The sequence below is a fragment of the Bos grunniens genome, chromosome 29, assembly GCF_055505025.1.
Source record: "Bos grunniens cultivar Pamir isolate PY7600 chromosome 29, Bosgru_T2T1.0, whole genome shotgun sequence".
NCBI lineage: Eukaryota > Metazoa > Chordata > Mammalia > Artiodactyla > Bovidae > Bos > Bos grunniens.
The window spans coordinates 11,511,727-11,537,027 of NC_141193.1; the positions used below are offsets into that span (position 1 = coordinate 11,511,727).

General features: G+C 45.9%; 2 pseudogenes; one reads left to right on the top strand and one right to left on the bottom strand.

The window, feature by feature from the left end:
- Positions 1-207: 207 nt before the first annotated feature.
- On the bottom strand, positions 208-18,878 carry LOC147342087 (pregnancy-associated glycoprotein-like; annotated as a pseudogene).
- Positions 18,879-23,526: 4,648 nt separating this feature from the next.
- LOC147342088 (serine/threonine-protein phosphatase 2A catalytic subunit alpha isoform pseudogene) lies at positions 23,527-24,439 on the top strand (annotated as a pseudogene).
- Positions 24,440-25,301: the final 862 nt, after the last annotated feature.

The window sequence follows — 25,301 nt, forward strand, 5'->3', positions numbered from 1 at the left end:
GACCCAAAGAGAGGCAGCCATTTGTATTAGCTCCATTGAGATGAAATCCTTTAGTCTTTACTGAGGATAGGGCTTGCAGAACAGCAAATACAGTTCACCAGCATCCCTGGTGGGATGGCCCTGCGTATGAGTGTGTTTGGAGTGGGCCTGACTGATTCCTGAAGCAGCCAGCATTTATACTGTGGGAGCAAGGCTGATCCTGTAGTTTCACTGATTAAAAGCTGAGAAGTATGCTCTCAGGAAAATGGTACCCAGGAGCCAGGTCTCTGAGGAGCTCATGAGCTCTGGGCCCCCTTGAAAGCTGATAAAGCAGAGGTCCTGAGAAATCTGGGAGAGATAGAAATACACACCAGTCAGCCTGAGCAATTACCTGCCACCACCTCCATACCCAGAGCAGGCAACTTTTCCAATTTTTTTCCCTCCTTTGGGAAGAATCAAGTGGCTCTCTCAGCAGCTTCAGAGATGGGGATTATGAGAACAAGAAGGGATAAAACCAGCTTAGGGTATGTTGGACAGTGGTAGGGTTCTACAGAGATGCAGGCTAAAAAGGGAGCAGCAGAGAAAGCAGGCCAAATGAAGACGAGTTTCTTAAATTTGCTTGTCGAACTGCAGTTAATGGTTGCAAAATTCAACTTACTAAAATATAATCAAGCAGGATTCATACACTTGGATCCATCCTGCTTGCTAGTGTTGAATTGGAGCCATAGAAAAGTTAAAGCCCTCTTCTATAGAAGCCAGCCACATAGGTTAAGGTAAGGATACAATATTGCACCTTACTAAATGTACTGCTTAATAAAGCAGTGGTTAAGTATGTTGCTGAAACTTACATTCTTTTAAAACAGAATACACAATTACAAAACAAAATTAGGTGGGAAGATCAACTGTTTTATTTGGAATGAGAAAAGAAAGCTCAACAGCTGATTGGAGTCACAGAGTTCTAGATTCCTTTCTTCTGAGATGGCTTTAAGCAATTCACCAGAAATGCTTACTTAGAAATGTTTCAGCTCCCAGCATCCTGTATCATGCATCGAAACTGGACTGGCGATTCATTTCACATACAGGATGCTGGGGCTGATGCACTGGGATGACCCAGAGGGATAGGATGGGGAGGGAGGCGGGAAGGGGGTTCAGGATGCGGAACACATGCACACCCATGGTGGGTTCATGTCAATGTATGGTAAAACCAATACAATATTGTAATTAGCCTCCAATTAAAATAAATAAATTTATATTATAAAAAATATATGATTAGCATGACGGAGGGGGGTGGGTAGCAAGGATTTGGAGTTTTGGATTATCATACAGAAACTAATATATAGAGGATGTATAATCAACTAAGTCCTAATATATAGTACTGGATTCTATATTCAATACCCTGTGATAAAATAGAATATGTGTATACACACACACACACACACACACACACACACACACACACACCTGGTTCCATGGCATCCAGAGATCATGGCATCTGGTCCCATCACTTTATGGCAAATAGATGGAGAAACAGTGGAAACAGTGGCAAATTTTATTTTTTTGGGCTCCAAAATCACTGCAGATGGTGACTGCAGCCATGAAATTAAAAGTCGTTTATTCCTTGGAAGGAAAGTTATGATCTAGACAGCATATTAAAAAGTAGAGACATTACTTTGCCAACAAAGGTCCATGTAGTCAAGGCTATGGTTTTTCCAGTAATCACATATGGATATGAGAGTTGGACTATAAAGAAAGCTGAGCACTGAAGAATTGATGCTTTTGAACTGTGGTGTTGGAGAAGACTCTTGAGCGTCCCTTGGACTGCAAGGAGATCCAACCAGTCAATCCTAAGGGAAATCAGTTCTGAATATTCATTGGAAGGACTGATGGTGAAGCTGAAACTCCAATACTCTGGCCACCTGATGCAAAGAGCTGACTCATTTGAAAAGACCCTGATGCTAGGAAAGATTGAAGACAGGAGGAGAAGGGGATGACAGAAGACGAGATGGTTGGATGGCATCACCAACTCAGTGGGCATGAGTTTGAGTGAACTCTGGGAGTTGGTGATGGACAGGGAGGCCTGGCGTGCTGCAGTCCATGGGGTCACAAAGAGTCAGACATGACTGAGAGACTAAACTGAACTGAATTGATACACACACACACACATATACAAAACTGAGTGAGAGAAGAAATTAGCATAATATTGTAAAGTAACAATACTTCAATAAATTTTTTAAAAAAAGAACAAGAATGGCCCATAGTTCCCCTCACACTCTGCTATTTCATTCCTTCTGATCCCAGCTGGTTCTTTTCTCTGCAGAGAATGCCTCTTCTTTTCCCCATTGCCCACAGCCCTTTCTTTTTTTCTTTTTTTAATTAATTTTGTATTGGAGTATAGCCAATTGACAGTATTGTGATAGTTTCAGGTGGACTGCAAATGAACTCAGCCATATATATACAGGTACCCATTCTTCCCCAAACTCCCCTCCCATCCAGGCTGCCATGTAACAGTGAGCAGAGTTCCCTGTGCTACACAGTAGGTCCCTGTTGATTGCCCATTTTAAATATAGCAGTATACTCAACCCATTGTTAATACTATTCTCAGTCTTCTAGGAAGACTACCTTAACCTACACTCACCCTCTTTGGCCACTTCAGGCTGGGTTGAGCGACTTACCCTGGTTCTCCCTGATCTGCAGCCCTCATCACCCCTAATATGCCCCCGTCTCCCTTTGCACAGCCCCCAGGGGGCCATTTGCATAGAATCCAGTATAATTTGCCTCAACCCAAGCAGGCTTCAATGGCACCCCACTCCAGTACTCTTGCCTGGAAAATCCCATGGACAGAGGGGCCTGGTGGGCTGCAGTCCATGGGGTCGCTAGGAGTCAGACACAACTGAGTGACTTCACCTTCACTTTTCACTTTCATGCACTGGAGAAGGAAATGGCAACCCACTCCAGTGTTCTTGCCTGGAGAATCCCAGGGACGGGGGAGCCTGGTGGGTTGCCGTCTATGGGATCGCACAGAGTCAGACACGACTGAAGCGACTTAGCAGCAGCAGCAGCAAGCAGGCTTCTTCATGCCTCCATGAGTCTGCAGGGTTAGAATTATTGCAATTCCCTCTCTTCCTCAAAGCCTCCTTTGAGCCCATCAGCCTGCTCTGAACTCCCACAGGGGGCTGACATGAAGCCTCCACCCTGTGCCGGGGCTGAGCAGTCACTGTGCTCCTTTATTCACCTTAGCATCCCCGGGTTCCCCAACTCACAGAGTGTGAAGTTTCAGCGAAATTCTAGGGTAAGCATGTAATTTATGATCCCAACCCGGACACCTTGGAGATAGAAAGGGAGACAGTTAAACTCTATGGTGTGACAGAACACTGGGACTGTCCCTGGTCACCCACCTTGTCATTTGTTCTATTTCAGGGATTGGTAGAGCTGACTTTCTGTGTTCCTGCATCTGAGGGCTCTGGTTGAACTGAAGCTCTGTGAGGGTTGAGGCCCTTAGTGTTCCCCTCTCCTTGTGACTCCCACCATGCAGGCACAGGATGGTGTCTCCATAGTTATTTCAGGAGGATGGATGTCCCAGACTGCCCTTTACTCTCAAGAGGTTAGTTTTGTGGGAGGCACTGGCCCAGCCAATGCCTGTGCTCAGCCAGTACACACCCTCATGGTCCTCACAGCTATTGTTATCTTAGAGTTCCCCACTCCTATTTTTTTTTTTCATTTGTAAGACCTGCTGAATTCTGTAAGATTGTACTTCAGAACCTCTACCTTAGTATTAGACAGAAGTCATCTTTCCATAAAAATTTTCACTCAATTATGTCCATACTGACTCGACTTCTACCTTTTCTGGAGAAATTTTACACTCTATATAGTAGCAGCTGCAATGAGGTGACTGGGCCTGCAGAGGGCTCCCTCCTCTCAGCAGCAGTCGGAAGTTCAGTCAGTTCAGTTCAGTTGCTCAGTCGTGTCCGACTCTTTGCGACCCCATGAATCGCAGCACGCCAGGCCTCCCTGTCCATCAGCAACTCCCAGAGTTCACCCAGACTCTCGTCCATCGAGTCAGTGATGCCATCCAGCCATCTCATCCTCTGTTGTCCCCTTCTCCTCCTGCCCCCAATCCCTCCCACCATCAGGGTCTTTTGGCCAAAGTATTGGAGTTTCAGCTTTAGCATCAGTCCTTCCAATGAAAACTCAGGGCTGATCTCCTTTAAAATGGACGGGTTAGATCTCCTTGCAGTCCAAGGGACTCTCAAGGGTTCTTGCAAATTACAGATTTGCGAACCAGCTCCCAGTGTTGTCCCCTCACCTCCTGGGTGTAGTATTGAGGGGACATTGGGTAGTTGATGCTGTAGATGGTGAAGACAACAGGAGCCAGGGTCTTGGTATTGTTACATGATATCATTTGCTGTAGAGAAAGAAGGAGGTTGGCCCAGGTGATCCTTGGTGTGTGGGGAGCTGGGAATTACCCCGTGGCATGACCCTTCACCTGGTCATCCTGGTTGGGCCTAGGGTTGATGCGCCTCTGGATGTTGCTGACCGGCTCACTTGGGCTAACCAGCAATGGGCTCCCGGTATCCACAAAGGCCTGGCAGCCATCAGAAGAAGCCATAACCATTCCATTTATTATTTATTTATGGAGATGCTGAGAGAAAATGGGAAAAATCGGCACCAGGGTCACTCTGAAGTCTACCCTGTGACTACCCTCTCCCTGAATGTCTCCCGAGCAGCCCTTCAGCTCTAGCCCTGACTCCGTTTTCCTTTTCTCTGGTCACATCACATTTTTGACTTCCTTTCAGTTCTTGAATGCACACTGTATTGTACCTCAGGGCCTGGGCTTGTGCTGGCGCCCTTCCTAGAAGACCCCTCATCCTCTTTGTCTAGCTAATTTCTCCTCATCTTCCAGGTTCCTAGTTAATTGTCATATTGCCAGGAAAGCCTTCACCCCGGACGAGATCAGGTTCCTGTCTTAGTCACTCTCTGCAGGCACTTTCTCAAGTCTAGCTTGTACCCAAATGGTAATTCACTATGTGTGTGAGTTGTTTCACATACATCTGCCTTAGCAGAAGCAAGGGCAAGTTGTATCCTCATTGTCTCCCTCTAGAGCCTGACACATAGTGGATGCATAATGTATGTTTGCTGAATGAATGAAGAACACTCAGAGGCATGTATCTGGTGTCTCATCAATGATGGGTCAACCCACACAGTGAAGATGGAGGTCTCCAGGTAGCAGATGCTCAGAGTGGTGGCGGGGGAGACACAGGCGGCTCTTGGCGAACATGTCTCCCAGCACTGCCCCCTCACTGGACTCAGACACTGAAGCTCTGGCCAGGGGATGCTTGAGCTAGCCCAAGGGACTCCAAAGGACAAGAAAGCTTTTGTCTGAGGATATCATACAGAATCCCATCAATTTTTGCCCTTCCTTCCAAGGCCACTCCTGGGTCCTAGCTTCCTGATTCTCTCTGTCATGGGAGAGAATGTGTGCTCGGTTTGGGCGGTAAGTAGCATTGGTTAGGTGGGATGTCTCTTTGTACACATTGCTTTCAGGTCTCAAGACTGAAGCCAACTTCTCTCCTCTGCTGGGTAACTTCTCCCTGAGGAGACCAGTTTTCCTGGATTGTCTAGGACTTTCTCAGTTTTTCAACTGGCAATTCTGTGTACTGAGAACCTCCAAGGTCTTGGATAGCCCTGGTCAGTAGGTCTTATCACAACCCTGTTTAGGCTGATGAATTCCCCCTGATCCTCTTTTCAGCACAACATAGGTTTCTCAGTCCATGGCCCCCACCTCACAGCATAGGGATGCAGCCCTCCTCCAGGTGCCCAGGACTCTTTGGACCCTTTCAGGACCCTGGTCAGAGATCTGGTTAGGTTCCAGGGAGCAATTATGAACCTGTGGGTGATGCGTACCTATGTTTGTGTCTCTGTGTATATGCGTTTATATCTGTGTGCCTATAAGTGTGTTTATATGTGTCTCTATGCGTGGAGCATGTGTTTGTGACTGTGCATGAAGTTATATGTGTCTGCATGTGTACACATGCACGTGTGGGAACATCACTTGGGGTGGCCCTCAGAGGGAGAGGCTTACTGGCCCATGAGCATATGCCAGTAGCAGGCTTGGGTCACAGGTACCCACTTGAGATCTCCCTTGTAGTAGGCATGATCCACCCCGCCAAACATGACCACATTGCTGTTCTCTGGCTGGCTGAAGAGAGAAGGAAGAAGGGGGCTGGTTGGAGGAGAGTAATGCCAGGCACTGTCTGAGGGCTGTGCTTCTCCACAAATCAGAGGCACTACTACAGTCCCCATTTTAAAGATGCAGAAATTGAGGCTCTGAGGGATTGAGTACCTGACTGAGGTCAGTCACTGTCTAATGAGTGCCACAGAAGAGGTTCAAAGCTGAGCAGCCTGGCCTGGCTCTGACCACCCAACCTTCTGAAGAGTGCCTGGTCCTCTCCAGCGACCTGACTGCTGAGATACACTCTCAGAGGACACCATGCTTGAGGGGTCAGGCTTCCTCCTCATCTAGCTTGTCATTTTTCAGGAAAGCCAAAGCCAGAGGGTGCTTTGAGCGTGGGGGTTCAGGCACACCCATGACTGGCTTTACTTGCTTGTGACCAGTGCTGTCCATGGGGCTCACAGCTGAGCAGACTCCCCATCTCTGCTATCCTTGTTTTGAAATTCCTAATATGTTTGACCAAAAGGTCTCATATGTTCATTTTGCACTGGCTTCTGCAAATTCTGTCACTGGTCCTGGACTCCCGGTGAAATGTTAGTGATGAAGGAAACATTTTTGCCTTCTTCCCATATTAAATCCATCAGCAAATCCTGCTGCCTTTTCCTCCAACCCATTTTCTGGCACCTTCCATTGCTATCCTTCTTACTTCCACTCCTCTGGACCAAACTGCTGTCCTTGAACTCATGAGTATGGTTGTGTTCCAATAAAACTTTATTGACAAAAACCCAATAGTGGGGCCAGATATGATCCTTGAGACACAGTTCTCCTAGGCTAGACTGTTTCTCAGGAATATTCTGGATCTGGTGGTCTACAATTTTTCATGCAACTGAAAGCATCTTATAACTAATTTATAGAAAGGGCTTGTCCAGTTCAGACATGAGCTCAAGCAGAAAGCAGAAACAGGCTGAGAAATGGCTATGATTCCTCAGGTTATCCAGGATGGTTGTGGTCCCTTTGACAGTGAGTCTGTACTGTTAATCTCTTCCTTGAGGTGTGGCTGAAAAGTTAAACTAAAATAAAAGTGATGAGACTCTTGCAAACTTGGAGACAAACACTCCTAATAATGTGAAAAGTGTAAATGCTATGGGCCATGCCACACATCCGTGATCTTTTGTGGTCTTCCTTGACATGTCATATAAGTACATTGCTGTCCTCAGTTGGAAAGGAGATTGCTAAGAGGAAAAGAGTTCAAATGGCAAAATGAACACTTTAGGGGCAGCCCAGTGACATGTGAGTGACTTTAGGTAGTGGATGGATGGCAAAGATCAGGGGCACCTTCGATGCCAGTCTGTGTCAAAGATCTAGGCTGGAGCATTATTACAATTACAGTTTCAGTATTGGAAGAAATGTGATGCATGCATCAACAAGACACTTTATATCATCCAACAAACATATAAGGAGAGCCTGTGTGCTGGGGTCTGGGTAGGATGCTGGAAAGTCAAAGTTGAGTAAGACACAGGTGGTCCTTATCTTCAGGGAGCTAGCAGTCTAAGGCAGTTCTCACAAACTCATGGCCTAGGAGGCAAGAGAAACGGTAGAAGTGCGTCCTGGGCATCCAGCATCACAGGTGCTACCCCTGGGGCAGCCTCTCCTCAGCTCCAACTAGTGGTTGCCATGCTGGAAAGCAGGCTGATTGGCCCAGTTTAGAGAGAAGTCAGAAGTCTGAATATTTATGTACCATCTTCTGATTTTAATTAAAAAATTCCAAACAGCATAATGACAGCCAAATCTCCAACAACTGTGTGCTGGATTCAGGCTTAAGGCTGTGCAGGCTTTTAGTTCTTGGACAGAGGTGGGAGTAGGGATAGACAGGGAGGGGGTTCAATTGAAAAGGTGTACGGCAGGCTGTGTATTGTCATACTGTTTATTTAACATATGCAGAGTGCATCATGAGAAATGCTGGGCTGGATGAAGCACGAGCTGGAATCACGATTGCTGGGAGAAATATCAATAACCTCAGATATACAGATGATACCACCCTTATGGCAAAAAGTGAAGAGGAACTGAAGAGGCTCTTGATGAAAGTGAAAGAGGAGAGTGAAAAAGTTGGCTTAAAGCTCAACACTCAAAAAACTAAGATCATGGAATCTGGTCCCAGCACTTCATGGCAAATAGATGGAGAAACAGTAGAAAAGGTGAGAGATTTTATTTTGGGGGCTCCAAAATCACTGCAGATGGTGACTGAAGCCATGAAGTTAAAGGATGCTTGCTCCTTGGAAGAAAAACTATGACCAACCTAGACACGATATTAAAAAACAGAGACATTACTTTACTGACAAAGGGCCATCTAGTCAAAGCTATGGTTTTTCCAGTAGTCATGTATGGATGTGAGAGTTGGACCATAAAGAAAGCTGAGGGCCAAAGAATTGATGTTTTTCAACTGCGGTGTTGGAGAAGACTCTTGAGAGTTCCTTGGACTGCAAGGAGATCCAACCAGTCAATTCTAAAGGGAATCAGTCCTGAATATGCATTGGAAGGACTGATGTTGAAGCTGAAGCGCCAATCCTTTGGCCACCTGATGCGAAGAACTGACTCATTGGAGAAGACCCTGATGCTGGGAAAGATTGAAAGCAGGAGGAGAAGGGGAGACAGAGGATGAGATGGTTTTATGGCATCACCGACTCGATGGCCATGAGTTTGAGTAAGCTCAGGGAGTTGGTGATGGACAGGGGAGCCTGGCGTGCTGCAGTCCATGGGGTCAGAAAGAGTCGAACACGGCTGAGCGACTGAACTGAACTGAGGAAAGCTCCAGGATGCACATGCCTGGTGAGGTTGCTGCACTGTCTTCCACGTGCTCTGCAAACCTGGAATCATGCTGTTTTGTATTCTGTTCTTTTCTCTCAGTGTCCTATTGGAAGGATTTCCCATAACATTAAATACAATTATCAGGTAGTTCGTTGTGTGATGGCCTATTTATGCTGTGGACTCTTTTATGCTGAATGAATTTTGGGAAGTCCTAGATATTCTCTTTTGTAGGAGATTCTGAGGACTTCATTCTTGCTTATTTATATTTGCTGGTGCTTCTGTTCATTGCTTTAAAATAAATGTTAGAATCAAAATTGTTGTGACAAAGGTCATATGTATGTTTAGGACAAAACATCTCCAAAAAGATTTAATAAATTATACTTGATGGTATGGGGAGGGAGGTGGGAGGGGGTTCAGGATTGGGAACACGTGTACACCCGTGGCCAATTCATGTTGAAGTATGGCAAAACCAATACAATATTGTAAAGTAAAAATAAATAAATAATTAAAAAAAAGAAGTGTTCAAGACTTATCTTTTTGCTATTTTCTCCTGCCTATTCTCTCACTGAAGTCTACAAATCCCAGTTGATTTCATGGCAGTACCCATGCTGAGACCATCTATGTCTCCCAACATGAATACAGCAGTGTGGTCTGGTGGGAGCATCTACTAGTTCACTCATTTGTTTACTTATTTATTTTTCTCTTATCTGGGTCTCCCCCTGCCTCTGACCCCTCATCCCCAGCCAGGCTCTCTATCTCAGATCTCTAGGTGGGACAAAGTCATGCTTTCACTTGCAAGTGTCAAACCATGGCAGCTCAAACCAAATGGTTTGCAGCTCTGCCTCTGAAGGAAGCTCAGACAGGCTGAACGCTCTGTGCATCCTGAGTTCTCCTTTGACATGAATGGCTTCCCCCCAGCAGCACTGGGGGCCAAAGGAAGGGGTGTGCTTTGCCCTGGAGGAGAGGGATGGCTCAGGGATCCACACGGCCCAAAACTTGGCAAATGGGACTGGAAAGGACACAGTTGGTGTGGGTGGCAGAGAGCTGGTGATTGGGGTGGAAGGAAAACAGGAATCACCTCAACTTGAAGGGCCTCACAGAGATCCCCCTAGGGCAGAAATTCACTGCCAATGTTCCTCTGAGATGCGGAGGATGGATAGAAGCTATTTTTATTACCCCTTACAATCCCTCTGAAAGCAGGCTTCCCCGATGTCTCAAGAGTTAAAGAATTCACCTGAAATGCAGGAGATATGGATTTGATTCCTGGGTTGGGAAGATCCCCTGGAGAAGGAAATGGCCCCTCCAGTATTCTTGCCTGGAGAATCCCATGGACAGAGGAGCCTAGGGGGGCTACAGCTCATGGGGTCATATAGAGTCAGATGTGACTGAGCATGCAGGCACAACAGCCCTGTCCCTCTGGATGGGGAATGGTGGAGTTGGTGGTGCAGTCATAAACACTTCCATGGTCTAGAACATCTTCCTGTCACTGGATCCCCAGTGTCCTTCCAATAAGCCCCCCTTTCCTTGAAACCAGTTGGACTTGGTCTCCTCTCACTTGTGGTTCAGACTTGGTTCCTGCTCCTTCCTAATCATTATACCCTCCCGGACCCAAACAGAGATACCCATCTGTTTTAGCACCATTAAGAGTGAAGCTGTTTATTCTTTACCGAGAATAGGGCCTTGCAGATCATCAGACACAGTTCCTCAGCATCCCTGGGTAGGATGGCCCTACCTGGGTATGTGTGTTTGGAGTGGGCCTGAGTGATTCCTATAGCAGTGCAGATTTATGCTGCGGGAGCCAGGCCAATCCTGTTTTTACTCCGATCGAAAACTGAGAAATATGCTCTCAGGAAGACGTCACCCAGGATCCAGGTCTCCAAGGGGACCATGTTCTCTGTGCCCCCTTGAAAACTGCTAAAGCCGAGGCTCTTTGAAATTGGGGGAGACAGAAATACATACCGGTCAGCCTAAGCCCTTACCTGCCATCCCCCTCAATATCCAGAGCAGACAGCTTTTCCATTTTTTCCCTCCTGTGGGAAGAATCAAGTGGCTCTCACAGTAGTTGCAGAAGTGGGGGTACAGGAACAAGAAGGGCCAATATACGTGGTTGTCATGAGGAAGGGAGGAGGAGAGGATTGGGAGTTTGGCATTATCAGATTCAAACAAATATAGAAAGGATGGTTAAGCAACAAAGCCCTACTGTATAGCACAGGGACTGTATTCAGTATCCTGTGATACACTGTAATGGAAAAGAACATGAAAAGGAATATGTATATGTTTGTACATACATGAAACTGAGTGCCTTTGATGTTCTGCAGAAATTAACACAACGTTGTAAAGCAGCTATACTTCAAAATACTTTTTAAAAAAAGAACAAGAATGTCCCATAATTCCCCTCACACTCTTCTGTTTCTTTCCTTCCAACTCCTGCTTGCTCTATGCTCTGTAGAAAATGCCTATTCTTCTCATCCTTCCCCACAACCCGTTCTTTTTCTAAAAGATTTTGATTTTGTATCACAGTGTAGCCAGTTAACAGTATTGTGACACTTTCAGGTGGACAGCAAAGGGACTCAGCCATACATCTACATGAATCCATTCTCCCCCAGGCTCCCCTCCCATCCAGGCTATTACATAACATCAAGCACAGTTCCATGTTCAACACAGTAGGTAATTGTTGGTTATCCACTTTAAATAGCAGTGCCCACAATCTGCCCTTTATATTGTACTTAGGCTGACTGGGAAGCCTCCTTGGACCCATACTCATCCTCTTTGGCCACTCCAGACTGGGTTGAGTGATTTCCCCTGGTGCAACCCTGGTCTGTAGCCCTCATCATCCCTAATCTGCCTCCAGATCCCTTTTGCACCAACCATTCCATGCAATGGATTGCATGGAATTCGGTGTAGATATCCCTCAACCCAAGCAGGCTTCTTCACTCCTCCATGAGGCTGGGGATTTAGAATTACTGAAATTCCCTCTCTTCCTCAATGCCTTTTTTGAGCCCATCAGCCTCTTTTGAGAAGGGAAGGGAGACTGTCAATCACTAGGGTGGGCCAGCACACAGGGACCATCCCCAGTCACTCCCCATTGTCCCCTGTCTATTTCAAGGGTTGCTAGAGCTGACTTTCTGTGTTCATCCATCTGAGGGCTTCAGTTGAACTGAAGCTCTTTGAGGTCTGAGGACCTTAGAGTTCCCCTCCCCCTTTGCCTCGACACTGCTGGAACGGGCTTGTGTCTCTCTATTTATTTCAGGATGATGGATCTACCAGACTGCCCTTTACTCTCAAGTGGTTGAATTTGTGGGAGGCACTGGCCCAGCCACAGAGCTCAGCAGCGTCTTCAATGGTGTGGCTTGACCTGCAGGGGGCGCCCTCCTCCCGGCAGCAGCCCAAGGTTTCCAGCAATTGCCAGATTTGGGAACCAGCCCCAGGGATGAACCCTCACCTTCTGGATGTAGTATTTAGGGGGCACTGGGAAGTCAGTGCAATGGATGGTGAAGATAACAGGAGGCAGGTTCGTGGCATCATTACATGACATCATTTGCTATAAGAAAAAGAGGGAGAGTGGTTGGCCCAGGTGATCCTTGGTGTTTGGGGAGCCCAAGAAGGACCCTGTGGCATGACCCTTCACCTCGCTATCCCTGATGGGACTGGGGTTGATGTGCCCCTGAATGCTGCTGACCAGATCAGTTGGGCCAATCAGCAATGAGCTCCCAGTATCCACAATGGCCTGACAACCGTGGTAACAAGCAATAATCTTTCCATTCATGGAGACACTGAGAGACAGAAGGACAAAGCAGGCACCAGGGTCACTCCGAAATCTCTTCAACAACTGCCCCCTGCCTGACTGTCTCCTGAAGAGACATTCAGTTCTTGCCCTGACTCTGTTTACCTTTATTCTGGTCACATCACCTTTTGGACTTCCTTTCTTGAATAAACTGGCTGTTTCATGTCTCAGGACCTGTGCTGGTGCCCTTTCTAGAAGACCCTCATCCCCTTTCTATAGTTAATTTCTCCTTATCTTCCAGGTCCCAGCCTAACTGTCACTTTTTCAGGAAAGTCTTCACCCCAGACTAGATCGAGCACCTGTCTTGCTCACTCTCTGTAGGTCTTTCCTCATGTCTGCTGCTGCTGCTAAGTCGCTTCAGTCATGTCCGACTCTGTGTGACCCCATAGACGGCAGCCCACCAGGCTCCACCGTCTCTGGGATTCTCCAGGCAAGAACACCGGAGTGGGTTGCCATTTCCTTCTCCAATGCATGAAAGTGAAAAGTGAAAGTGAAGTCTCTCAGTCGTATCCAACTCTTAGCGAGCCTACCAGGGTCCTCCGTCCATGGGAGTTTCCAGGCAAGAGTACTGGAGTCGGGTGCCAGGGCCTTTTCCTCATGTCTAGTATGTACCAAAGTGGTAATTCACTATTGGACTACCGTGTGAGTCATTTCATCTACGTCTCCATCACTAGAGGTGAAGGCGAGTTGTATCCTTAGAGCCTTCCTCAAGTGCCCAGCACACAATGGATGCATGAGGTATGTTTGTTGAATGAAGAACATCCAGAGACCTGTATCTGGTGTCTCACCAATGATGGGTCGGCCCATACAGTGAAGATGGAGGTTCCTTGGGGCAGTAGGTGTTCTGAGTGGTGGTGGGGGAGACACAGGCTGCCCTGGGAATGCTTGTCTCCCAGCACCACCCCCTCACCCGGCTCAGACACTGAGGCCCCTGCCAGGGGAGTGTGAGCAGACCCAGGGTCCTCCAAAGGACAGGAAAGCTTTGGCCTGAGGGTATCACGCAGAATCTCATCTATTATTGCCCCTTGTTCTCAGGCCACTCCTGGATCCCAGCTTCCTGACTCAGTCACAGCTGCTGCCCTACTGTGTGCTCAGTTTGGGTGGTTGGTAGCATTGTTTAGGTGGGTTGTCTCTTTTTTATGTATTGTTTTAGGTCTCAAGACTGCAGCCAACCTCTCTCCACTGCTGGATGGCTTCTCCCTGAGTAGATCAGTTTTCCCAGACTTTCAGGACTTTCTCAGTTTTTCAACTGGCAATTCTGTGTACTGAGAACACTCTAGGTCCTGGGTGGCCCTGGTCAGTAGGTCATCTTAACACAACCCTGTCCAGACTTGTGAAATTCCCCCTGATCCTCTTTTCACCACACTGTAGGGTCTTCTAACCATGCTCCCCACCTCACAGCACAGGAATGCAGCCCTCCCCCAGCTGCACAGACCTCTCTGGATCCTTTCAGGACCCTGGTCAGAGGCTTGGACAGGAGGCCTGAGGCAATTATGAACCCATGGGTGATGTGTGTGTCTATATTTGTGTGTCTGTGTTTGTGCATATCTGTGTGCTGTGCGTGTCTGTATCTGTGCCTATGAGTGTGTTTATATGTGTCTCATATGTGTTTTTATGTATGTTTGTGGGTGGAGCCAGTGTCTGTGTGTGACTGTGTGTGTCTGTCTGTGTGCATGTGTGGAAATGTCATTGGGGTGACCCTTAGAGGGAGAGGCTCACCGATTCATCATTATCTGCCAGTAGCGTGGTTGAATCACTGGTATCCACTTGAGATCTCTGTGGAAGTAGGAATTGTCGACTCCACCAAACATCACCATGCTGGTGATATCCAGCTGGCCAAATAGAGAAGGATGAGGGGCTTGTTGGAAGAGAGTAACACCAGGCACTGTCTGCAGGCTGTGCTTCTTCACCCATCAGAGGCGCTACTACAGTAGTTTTTATTTTACATATGCAGAAATTGAGGCTTAGATGGACTGAGTACCTGACCAAGGTTGGTCCCCATATACTGAGTGCCAAAGAAGTTCAAAGTTGGGCAGCCTGACCTGGTTCAGCCACCCAATCTTATGCGGAAGGCCAGGTCCTCTCCAGCCACCCGAGTGCTTAGAGATACCCTCAGAGGTCTCCATGCTGGTGTGGTCTGGCTTTCTCTTTGTTTAATCTATAATTATTCTGGAAAGCCAAGGCCCGAGGGAGCTAAGGGCATGGTTTCAATTTAACTTCACTTGCCTGTGACCAGTGCTGTCCATGGGGCTTACAGCTGAGCAGACCTCCAACTCTAATATCCCTGTCTTAAAATTCCTAATATGTTTTGAATAAGGTGTTCCACATTTTCATTTTGGACTGGCTCTTGCAAACTCTGTAGCTGGTCCTGGGCTCCTGGTGAGATGTTACTGAGGAAGGAAACATTCTCTCCATCCCACTCCTTCCTTCCATATCAAATTTATCAACAAATCCTGTTGCCTTTTCCTCCAATATCCAATATCCTGACACCTTCTATTGCTCTCTCTCTTATCTGTACCCACGCCCCACCCCCCATCCTGGGCAAAATTACTGTCCTTGAGCCCAACAGCACGGTTGTGTTTCAGTGAAACTTTATTGACAAAACCCAGTGGTGAGGCCAGATGTGATCCTGGGGCCATAGTTCTCCTAGGCTAGACTATCTCTCAGAAATATTCTGGATCTGGTGGTCTATAATTTTTCATGCAACTGTAAGCACAGCTAATTTAGAGAGAAGACTTGTCCAGCTCAGACTTACCTGCTCAAGTAGAAGGCAAAGACAGGCTGAGAAATGACTCTTCGGTTATTCAGGTTGTCGAAGACAGGGCTGGTCCCATCGGTGGGAAAGCTGGGGTAGGCCAAGCCCAGGATGCCATCATAAGGCCCATATTCCATGGCCTCCCTGGACAGATTCGTGCTCAGGCCAAATGCTTGCCACGGGACAAAAAGTTCCCCGATCCGTGGGAAGAGAGAGTTCCCACATAAAGGTCTGGGAAGTGGGATTGGGCTGGAGTGCAGATCATTAGCATGTCAGAGAAAAACAAGCCTGGCTGCACCCTGGCTGGATGTAAGATGGTTAGACAAAGCTGGCACAGGAATTCAGGTCCATTTGTGTGATGCTGTATATTTTAACAACATCTGCTTCTCCTGAAAACACCATCTGAGTGAGTCAAATTGACCTCAGCCTTCTGTACAGGTGGGGCAACCAAAACTTGGAACAGGACCAAATGGTTCCTGCCTGAGCATGCAATGAATAGAGAGCAGGCTAGTCTTCTCTTTGGCATCACTATGATGTGATACCAGAAATGGACTGAATTCCTTGCAATGCATCGTGGATTCTGTATCTCTCCAGGAAGACGAAATCCTATTATACAATGTCACTGGCAGGGTTCTTATGAAAATTTGGCATGGGAAAGAGGCTTTTGCTGATGTGTATACCTGTGTGTGAGTGTATGTATGAGAGGAAGAGAGACAGAGAGACACAGGTAGAGTATACTAGGCACTTATGGGGAGGCAAGCCATAGTTTTTATTAGTCTCAAAGGTCCCCTGGAGTGAGATCCCATTTATCAGGCCCCTTCCACATCTGTGAGCCCTGCTTTACTTGCCTGGATACCTGAAGCCCTGTGCTGTCCAGGGGACCCAGATCAGTTTTATGCTCTCTCCCAAACCCACACCTACTTGAGTCCTGAAGGACAGCCAAGCTCCTTGAAAAATGTGTGACCTGGGCAAGGCCCTGACTCGCTGCACCTCATGTCCCTTATCCTTATCATGGAGCTAATAATAATACCTCCTTCCTGGGGTTGTTTCAGAATCAAACAAGTTATTACCATAACTGTACCCTGTAGAGTCTGAGAATATAAAAGTGGGTGCTTTATTGTCCCCTCCTTCTGCTCCAGCAAAATGAGCTCTGGGCTGCTCATGGGTAAAGGAGCTACAAATCCACATGTCAAGCCACTCTCTGGGTTAGTTGTTCTGGGAGTTTGTGTGTCAGCAGGGGAGCTGCCTCCTCAGGGACAAGGCCCTGCTGGGCAGGTGGCCACTAGGGGATTTAGGGATGGACAGTCTCTGCCAGCTAGTCCTGTATCTGTTTTGCAGGTAGCAGTTGCTCCCAGGGCCAGCCCTTACTGAGCCCCTGGTTCCCACATTACCCAAACAATGTCAGAGCCAAGATATCCACTCATTCTCCCAGAGCCAAAGCTGAGGTTGATTGTCCTCCTCATGTCCTGGAAGGTGCTGGATTGACTAGGGTTGAATTTGCTATTCGTAGCTGCCAACACAAGAGATGCGTATCTGTCAGGTTCCAAGGATAGAAAAGGGGGTGGGAAGGGGAGGACAAGATGGGTCGGGGGAGCAGGTACTCACAGCAGCTGGAACTTGGGCAGTAGACAGAGAGCACCCACAAGTCAGATGAGTTGGTGTCAAAGATGACCTGGAACTGTTGAGGGGGTGTTCCAGTGGTGATGTTGCTGATGTAGGCCATCTACATCAGGGCCGGGGAGGGGAGGTTAGTGCAGGCCAGTCTTCTTGATCACCCCTGATTCCCAGAGTACTGCTTCCCTCTGGGCAACCCAGGTCTCCAGAAATCATTTTCCAACCGTTCCTCCTCACAGCCTCTGCTCAGACTAGTCACTTCATTTGAGAAGCTCTCCAATTTCTTCTTCAAGCCCCAGACTGTGGGCCTCCTAAGTCACCCCAGGCCACTCCCTCTAAACTTCTGTCAGCAATGCGCAGGTTGCCCTTTCACTTGACACGTATTCAATCTTTGCCTCTCTCTCAGCCTGGCCTGTGCATTCTCAAAGAAGAGATAAGACTCTTAAAAAAAAAACAATAACAGAAACAATAACTATAGTCTTGGACTTTTATGGCCTCACATGTCTTTGGGACTCAGTAACTATTTTCTGGTATCATTCCTGGATTTGCAGAGGGTGACCTTTCTCTGCCTGAGGATTCACACTAGTTTGCAGTTGGCTATCTTTTGATTAGTCATGGTTCACTCTTCATCTTAACTCAGTAGCTCACTTCGTTCAGAAAGAACAATCTCCCTCAATCTAATGTCTTTGGCACAGAAATGGATGTCTACCTGCCACCTGGTCATTGCTGGGTCCAGTCACCACAGACCAAGAGTTGAGGATGAGAATGCCTTTTCCTCTTGGAATGGGGTCCTGTTCCCCACTGTTTCTGCCTCCTGCAGGAGCCCCAGCCCCAACATCCCACCTGGCACCTCCAGATGAGCCCCAGTGCTAGGCCAGAGCACCAGGGGGCGCTGTGGAGCACCATCCTCCCAACACTCATGTTCAAGATGTTCCTCAGGGGATGAGATGAGAAACTCTGGTAAAGACCAGAATTGTCGGACAGACTGTAAGCTTTTGCCTGCAGGAAATTTTTTGTCAGGATTTTTACCCTGAAGATTTCTTGCAGGGCCTGCTTCTTCTTTATAGGGATTCTTTTATTGAGCACGGGGAAAAGGAAACAAAGAAGGGTTAGCAATCAGCTGTCTGTATTATAGTATGACTGTCATACCTGGCATTGTAATGGCACTGTGTATTTTCCAAGCATTCTTATGAGTGTCATCTTTTATCAGGGTGCCATGCAAAGACATGTCAAAAACCTAGGTCTGCATACAGGTTCTGTTGTGTAATCTTGGGTAAACCAGATGACCATTTGGCGCCTACGCAGATGAAGACATAAATACATACACCCAAAATAGGAGAGAGAGCAGAGACAAGCCCCCGAGGCAAATTCAGGAGAAATGGGTTTCCACAGCACCACACCTAGAGTTGCACAGGCTGTGCAGTGAACAATTGCAGGGAGTGCTGTTCTTGCATGGGTCCTAATGTGACTGGCACCCCCAGAGCTGTGCAACCCTGCAGGCCTACCTCAAGATGCTTTTGCCCCTCAGTGCCCATGACAAGGTTCTCATCAATAGGTAAGAGTTGATCTTTGGACTGCTAGAGAATTGCTTTCTCTTCTAACCCTGATGGGTATAAGGATAAGAGGACAACAAGAGAAATCCCAGAAAGAGAGATGATGCCACTAACTGTCCCCATACTTACTTGACTATGCACTCCATGAGGGCCACCAGCCCAAGCAGCACAAGCCACTTCATGCTTCATGAAGTGAAGGACCTTCACAAGGTCCTTCATGCTCCAAGGACCCAGGGAAGATTAAGTTCTGAGCTTGCAGTGGTGAACACAAGCTCCTAATTATATATGCTCTGATTTGCCCCTTTAGGCCACCAATGGCTCTGATAAGGTCATGTGTGCGTGCTCAGTCATTTCGACTCTTTGCAACCCCATGGACTCTTCAGGCTCCTGTGTCCACAGAATTTTCCAGCCAAGAATGCTGGAGTGGGTTGCCATTTCATCCTCCAGGGGATATTCCCGACCAGGGATCAAACTTGGATCTCCTACATTGCAGGCAGATTATTTACCACTTCACCACAGGAATTTCCATAAAATGTTTACCTCTGTAAGTCTCTGCACATAGGATTTGGAAAATTCTCAGATTACAGAAATTTCTACTGTAATCTCTTCCTTGAGGCTTGGCTGAAAAATTAAGCTAAACTAATAATGGGGAGACTCTTGCCAACTTGGAGACAAAACGCTGCTAAGAATGTGATAAACAGAAATGCTGGGTGCCATGCTATACATTCGCGATCTCATGTGGTTGTCCTAGAAATGACATGAGATGTGCATGGCTGTGCTCAGTTGGGGAGGAGATTGCTAAGAGGAAAAGAGATCAAACAGAAAAGTGAAGACTTTAGGAGCAGCCCAGTGACATATGAGTGGCTTTGGGTAGTGGGACATTGGCACAGATCAGGGGCACCTTTGCTGCCAGTCTGTATCAAAGATCTCGGCTGGAGCAGTATTGCAATCACATGGTTTTAGTATCGGAAGAAAGGTGATACAGGCATCCACAAGATACTTCATATCACCCACCAAACATATAAGGAGAGCCCTGTGTGCTGGAGTCTGGGTAGGATGCTGGAAAGTCAAAGTCCAGTAACACACAGGTGGTCCGTATCTTCAGAGGCTAGCAGTCTAGGTCAGTTCTCACAGATTTGTGGCCCAGGAGGCAAGAGAAATGAATGGAAGGGCTGGGTAGATATTCTGGACACTGGGCAGCACAGGTCCTACCACTGGGGGAAGCCTTGCCTCTGCTCCAACCAGGGACTGCCACAGAGGAAAGCAGGCTGGTTGGCCGAGTTTCCAAGAGAAGTCAGAGGTCTGTAAATCTATGTGTAATCTCCTGATTTTTGAATGTTAGCAACTAAACTTTTTTTTGTCCAGAAAATATAGTGTGAACCGATTCTCCAACAAATGTGCATACATTGTTCATTTGAAGGGATTCAAAGGCTGGAGGGATTCGGCCTTCAGACTGTGCAGATTTTTATTTCTCGCCTAGAGGTATGAGTACAGAGGGGACAGAGGGGGGATCCAATTCAAGTTGGTTGACTGAGTAAGAGACTGAATACATATTAACTATGTCAATTTTCCTTCCATTTGTGAAGAAAGATCAGCAGTGTCATATAAACCAGTGAATTTAATAATATCCATTTGCTAAGGACAAATGGATAGAATTCTGATTTAATTCCCTAATAAAATTCATGCCTTGAAACATTTTAACTGCTAAACCAAACATAGAAAGAGATAATTTTGAAGTGTTTTATCAATCATAGAGGACCAAAAAAAAAAACAAAACACCAAACAAATCATGCAGAGCTCCTGCTCAGCCTGAGATGAACAGGGCTGCCTGTTAAACTGCTATTTCAGCCAAAGTAAAGACAATGGTGCCTCATGGCTCCTCCCAGGACTCCCAGAGCCTGGGTGTTCCTGCGTGAGGTCTAGCGAGGTCTGACTCTGACCCTTGGGTAGAACATCGAGAGGCTCCCCGGTTACCAGGTGTGTATAGATAGGGTGCTATGTCTTAACCCATATTTTTGTACATTGTTTACATTCATTATTGGTTGTTCAATCTCCACAGAGTGGATTTGACAGCATCTAACAAATGCCACACACATATGCCCTTCACTCAACAATTCTACTTCTAGGGATCTGTTCCAAAGATACACTAGCAAAAGTAGAAATCACCATGTGCACAAGCTGTTCACTACAACAACTGTTTTTACTTATTTATTTATTTTAGTTGGAGGCTAATTACTTTACAATATTGTAGTGGTTTTTGCCATACATTGATATGAATCAGCCATGGGTTTACAGGTGTTCCTCATCCTGAACCATTTGTAAATGCAAAAGATTACAAACATACCTGAAGTGACCACTTGTGGGGGACTGTGGAATAAGGCCCAGGGCGTCCCAACACCTGGGGAGGATGCGGGTGGAGGGAGGAGTGGGATGGGTGATTTCTTCAGGGTACCTTGTTCAGTTTTTTTAAAAAAGCAGACTGAAAAAGTGCTTATAATTTGTTACTTTTACACACACGTATGTCTATTTTCAATAATAAAGAGGGCAAGAATAAGTCAAAAAGTACTAAAAATATAATTTATGGATGAGGGGCAGAGAAGGAAGTGATTTTTATTATTTTATAGTTTGAATTTGCAACAATATATATGTTACAGGATCAAAAAATAGATAAACACATCTGTAGAAGCTGAGAACAAACTAAGATTAACGAGCCTAATTGTATCAAGTTGATGACATAACTGCCCAGAACAAAACATTACCTAAGTAAGTGGCTTTAAAATGCAGAATTTTGACTTTGTAGGCACCCCACTCCAGTACTCTTGCCTGGAAAATCCCATGGACAGGGGAGCCTGGTAGGCTGCAGTCCATGGGGTCGCTAAGAGTTGGACACGACTGAGCGACTTCACTATCACTTTTCACTTTCATGCATTGGAGAAGGAAATGGCAACCCACTCCAGTGTTCTTGCCTGGAGAATCCAGGGACCGGGGAGCCTGGTGGGTCGCACAGAGTCGGACACGACTGAAGCGACTTAGCAGCAGCAGCATTCAGAGTGGAATGTTTTCTAAGGGCAAAGAGAAACAAAAACATGCCCCCACACCCAAAATAAAACCAAAAACAAAAAAGCAAAGAAATTTGAGACTGTATCCAACACCTTATTGTTGGTGATATTGCTTCTGCTATTGTGAAAGTATCACATGTGTGTTATAGGTTAAAGCAAGTAAGTAATTAAAGCTAATATTATTCTAAAGTAAGACAATCAGTGTATAGAGGAAAGAGGTTCAAGTATAAAACAAAAAAGCTTAAGTAAAACCTTGCAGTCTTAAAACTTGAAAGCTTAAGTTTGTAACATTTTAATTATTTTCTTTTTTAAGAATCGTGTACTTCATCACTCTGATGGTTAAAAAACCTGCTAGCGATGGCAGCTTGCTTATAGTGGTTATCCTGAGGTCTAACTTGTGACCTCTAAATACCATTTTCCACCAGAGGATCTATGGATTCTTGAGGAGATGGCTGATTTCAGGACTGGGTCAAAAATTGTACAAGATAAGCCTGGAAATCTTGAAGGGCCAGAAAGTTGAGCCTTCAAAGACCAGTGAGGGCTGGACAAAAAGTTTAGTAATCCATATAAAGAGGCTAAAACTGGGACAATTTTAGCATCAGATCAAATCAGCTGAAATAAATTAAATATATAAAAAGCCAGGAGATCCAAATGCTAATAGATAACATCTAATTTGTCACAGTGACACATTGGTAGGGCACCAACTCACCAACATGGGCACTGAGAAAGGGAAGTAATCATCAACATTTATGCTATTTTTGTTTATATGAAGCATATTTCATGTAACTACAAACAGTTAAAAGAATGATCTTTAATTGAAGAATTTTAGGAATTAAATTCAGAAGGAGTGGTAGAAACATAAATCCTCTGTTTTGCAACATCCTGATGAATCAATGGATCTACGCAAAGGTCATCAATGGATGCTAAAACCATAAGATGAAAGGCTGAAGTGTTTTACAATGAATGCATGAGGTTGGCACCATCAGGACCTGCTGCATCTCAGCATCTGTCATAGGAGTGGGGGAAATTATGAACCTCTTGAAGTGGTGGCATAAGAAATATATGGAAATATGTATAAAATATTCCAATGAAACTTGTTGAACTCAAGTCTAGATCTAACTCCCAGTTTTCAGGGAATTACATAGATAAAGGGACAGAGAAGCAATCCTCTAAACTAGCGGTCCCCAGCTTTTTCGACACTAGAGACTGGTTTTCTGGAAGACAATTTTTCTACAGGTGGTGGTGGAGGGGAGTGGTTTCTGGATGATTCAAGGGTATTGCATTTGTTGTGTACTTTATTTCTATTATTACATTGTGATACATAATGAAATAATTATACAACTCATCTTAATGAAGAGTCAGTGGGAGCCCTGAGCTTGTTTTCCTGGAACAAGAGTGTCCCATCTGGGGGACGGGAGAGTGATGGGGAGCAGCTGTAAATACAGATGAAGTCTCACTCCTGCCATGCAGCCGGGGTCTCAATAGGTCAAAGACCCTACTGGCCCTTGGTAGTGGTGTTGCAGTCCCCTGCTTTAAACCCAATACTTGTAAAATTCTATAAGACAACTCCACCTCCTCCCACCTTTTAAACAAATAAGTGGCATAGAAAGGAAGGGGGAGATTACAGAGAGCAGAGTGTCAGGCCTAGAGTGAGTGGAGGGGGGCAGCGGCCAGTGGCTGAGCACAGAGGGATGAGCCAGAGGGCCAGCGCTAGTGCCGAGCAACCACCAGTACAGGCACAAGTTCATCAGGAACCAGCTACCAGCGGGAGGAGCAAGGAGCGGTAGCCGGTTCAGGCAGCTGACATCATGGACGAGAAGGTATTCACCAAGGAGCTGGACAAGTGGATGGAGCAGCTGTCCGCATCCCAGGTCAAGAGCCTCTGCAAGAAGGCTAAAGAAATGCTGACAAAAAAAATCCAATGTACAAGAAGTTTGATGTCCAGTAACCATCTGTGGAGATGTGAATGGGCAATTTCATGATCTCATGGAACTGTTTAGAATTGGTGGTAAATCTCCTGATACAAATTACTTGTTTATGGGCGATTATGCTGACAGAGGGTATTATTCAGTGGAAACAGTTACTCTGCTTGTAGCTCTTGTGATTCCTTATCAGTGAACACATCACCATTCTTCAAGGAAATCATGAGAGAAGGAGACAGATTACATAAGTATGTGGTTTCTGTGATGAATATTTCAGGAAATATGCAAACGCATGTCTGGAAATATTTTATAGATCTTTTTGACCATCTTCCTCTCACTGCCTCAGTGGCTGGGCAGATATTCTGTCTACATGGTGGCCTCTCACCATCCATAGATACACTGGATCACATCAGAGCTCTTGATCACTTACGAGAAGTTCCCCGCGAGGGTCCAACGTATCACTTGCTGTGGTCAGATCCAGAGGGACCATGGAGATTGGGGTATATCTCCTCAAGGAGCTGACTACACCTTTGGGCAGGATGTTTCTGAGACATTTAATCATGCCAATGGCCTCCTGTTGGTGTGTAGAGCTCATTGGTTGGTGATGGAGGGATATAACTGGTGTTTTGCCTGAAATGCAGTAACGATTTTCAGTGCTCCAAAATATTGTTATCGTTGTGGTAACCAAGCTGCAATCTTGGAACTTGATGATACTCTAAAATACTCTTTCTTGCAGATTGACCCAGCCGCTCACAGAGGCAAGCCACATGTTGCTCATTGCCCTGTAATGAAATTTTAAACTTGTGCAGCCATGAGCCATATATCGATCTAATGGATATAGGAAGAGTGATAGTAACTCCACAAGTGTCAGAGGATAGTTCACATTCAAGAAAACTTGTTTTCACAGGGACCAAAAAGATGTGCCATATAAAAATACAAAACCTCTTGTCTTCAACAGCCGTGACCACTTTAGGGTGAACCAGTTCATCGCGTGCTGAAGCGACATTGTTGGTCCAGAAACTCGTTTCTGGTGCAGTGCTATTTGTAGTTACTTTGCTTTCTCTGAGAGACTGCAGATAAAAAGATAAAAAAACATTAACACTTCATGAACACAGTTTAACTTCCCTTTAGCTATAGCTTTACTCGGCATGACTGTAGAAAAGAATAGTAGCAAACAATCACTGGAGCCTAATGAACATTTTAAAAAATAAGTAACAAGGCCTCCCCTCTACTTGTGACTTTTGAAACTGTTCTGCTTATTTTCAGGGATAGCATTTAACTTAATATTGTAAAGTAATTAGCCTCCGATTAAATAAGTTTAAGTTAAAAAAAAAATTGTATGATTTGTCTGCCCTTGGCTTATTTTCTCTTTTCAAATCTCAGCCTCATGTTGTTCTTTGTTACTGTCAGAACCTGTTGATTTGCAGTGTTTTCCATGATCATCTTGTAGACCAAGAACTGAAAAAGTAAAATTTGAATTGTATCAATGGGCAAGACTGGTGCTGTTTATTTTATTTTTTAAAAATTTATTTATTTTAATTGGAGGCTAATTACTTTACGATATTGTATTGGTTTTGCCATACATCAACATGAATCCACCACAGGTATACACGTGTTCCCCATCCTGAACCCCCCTCCCACGTCCTTCCCCGTACCATCCC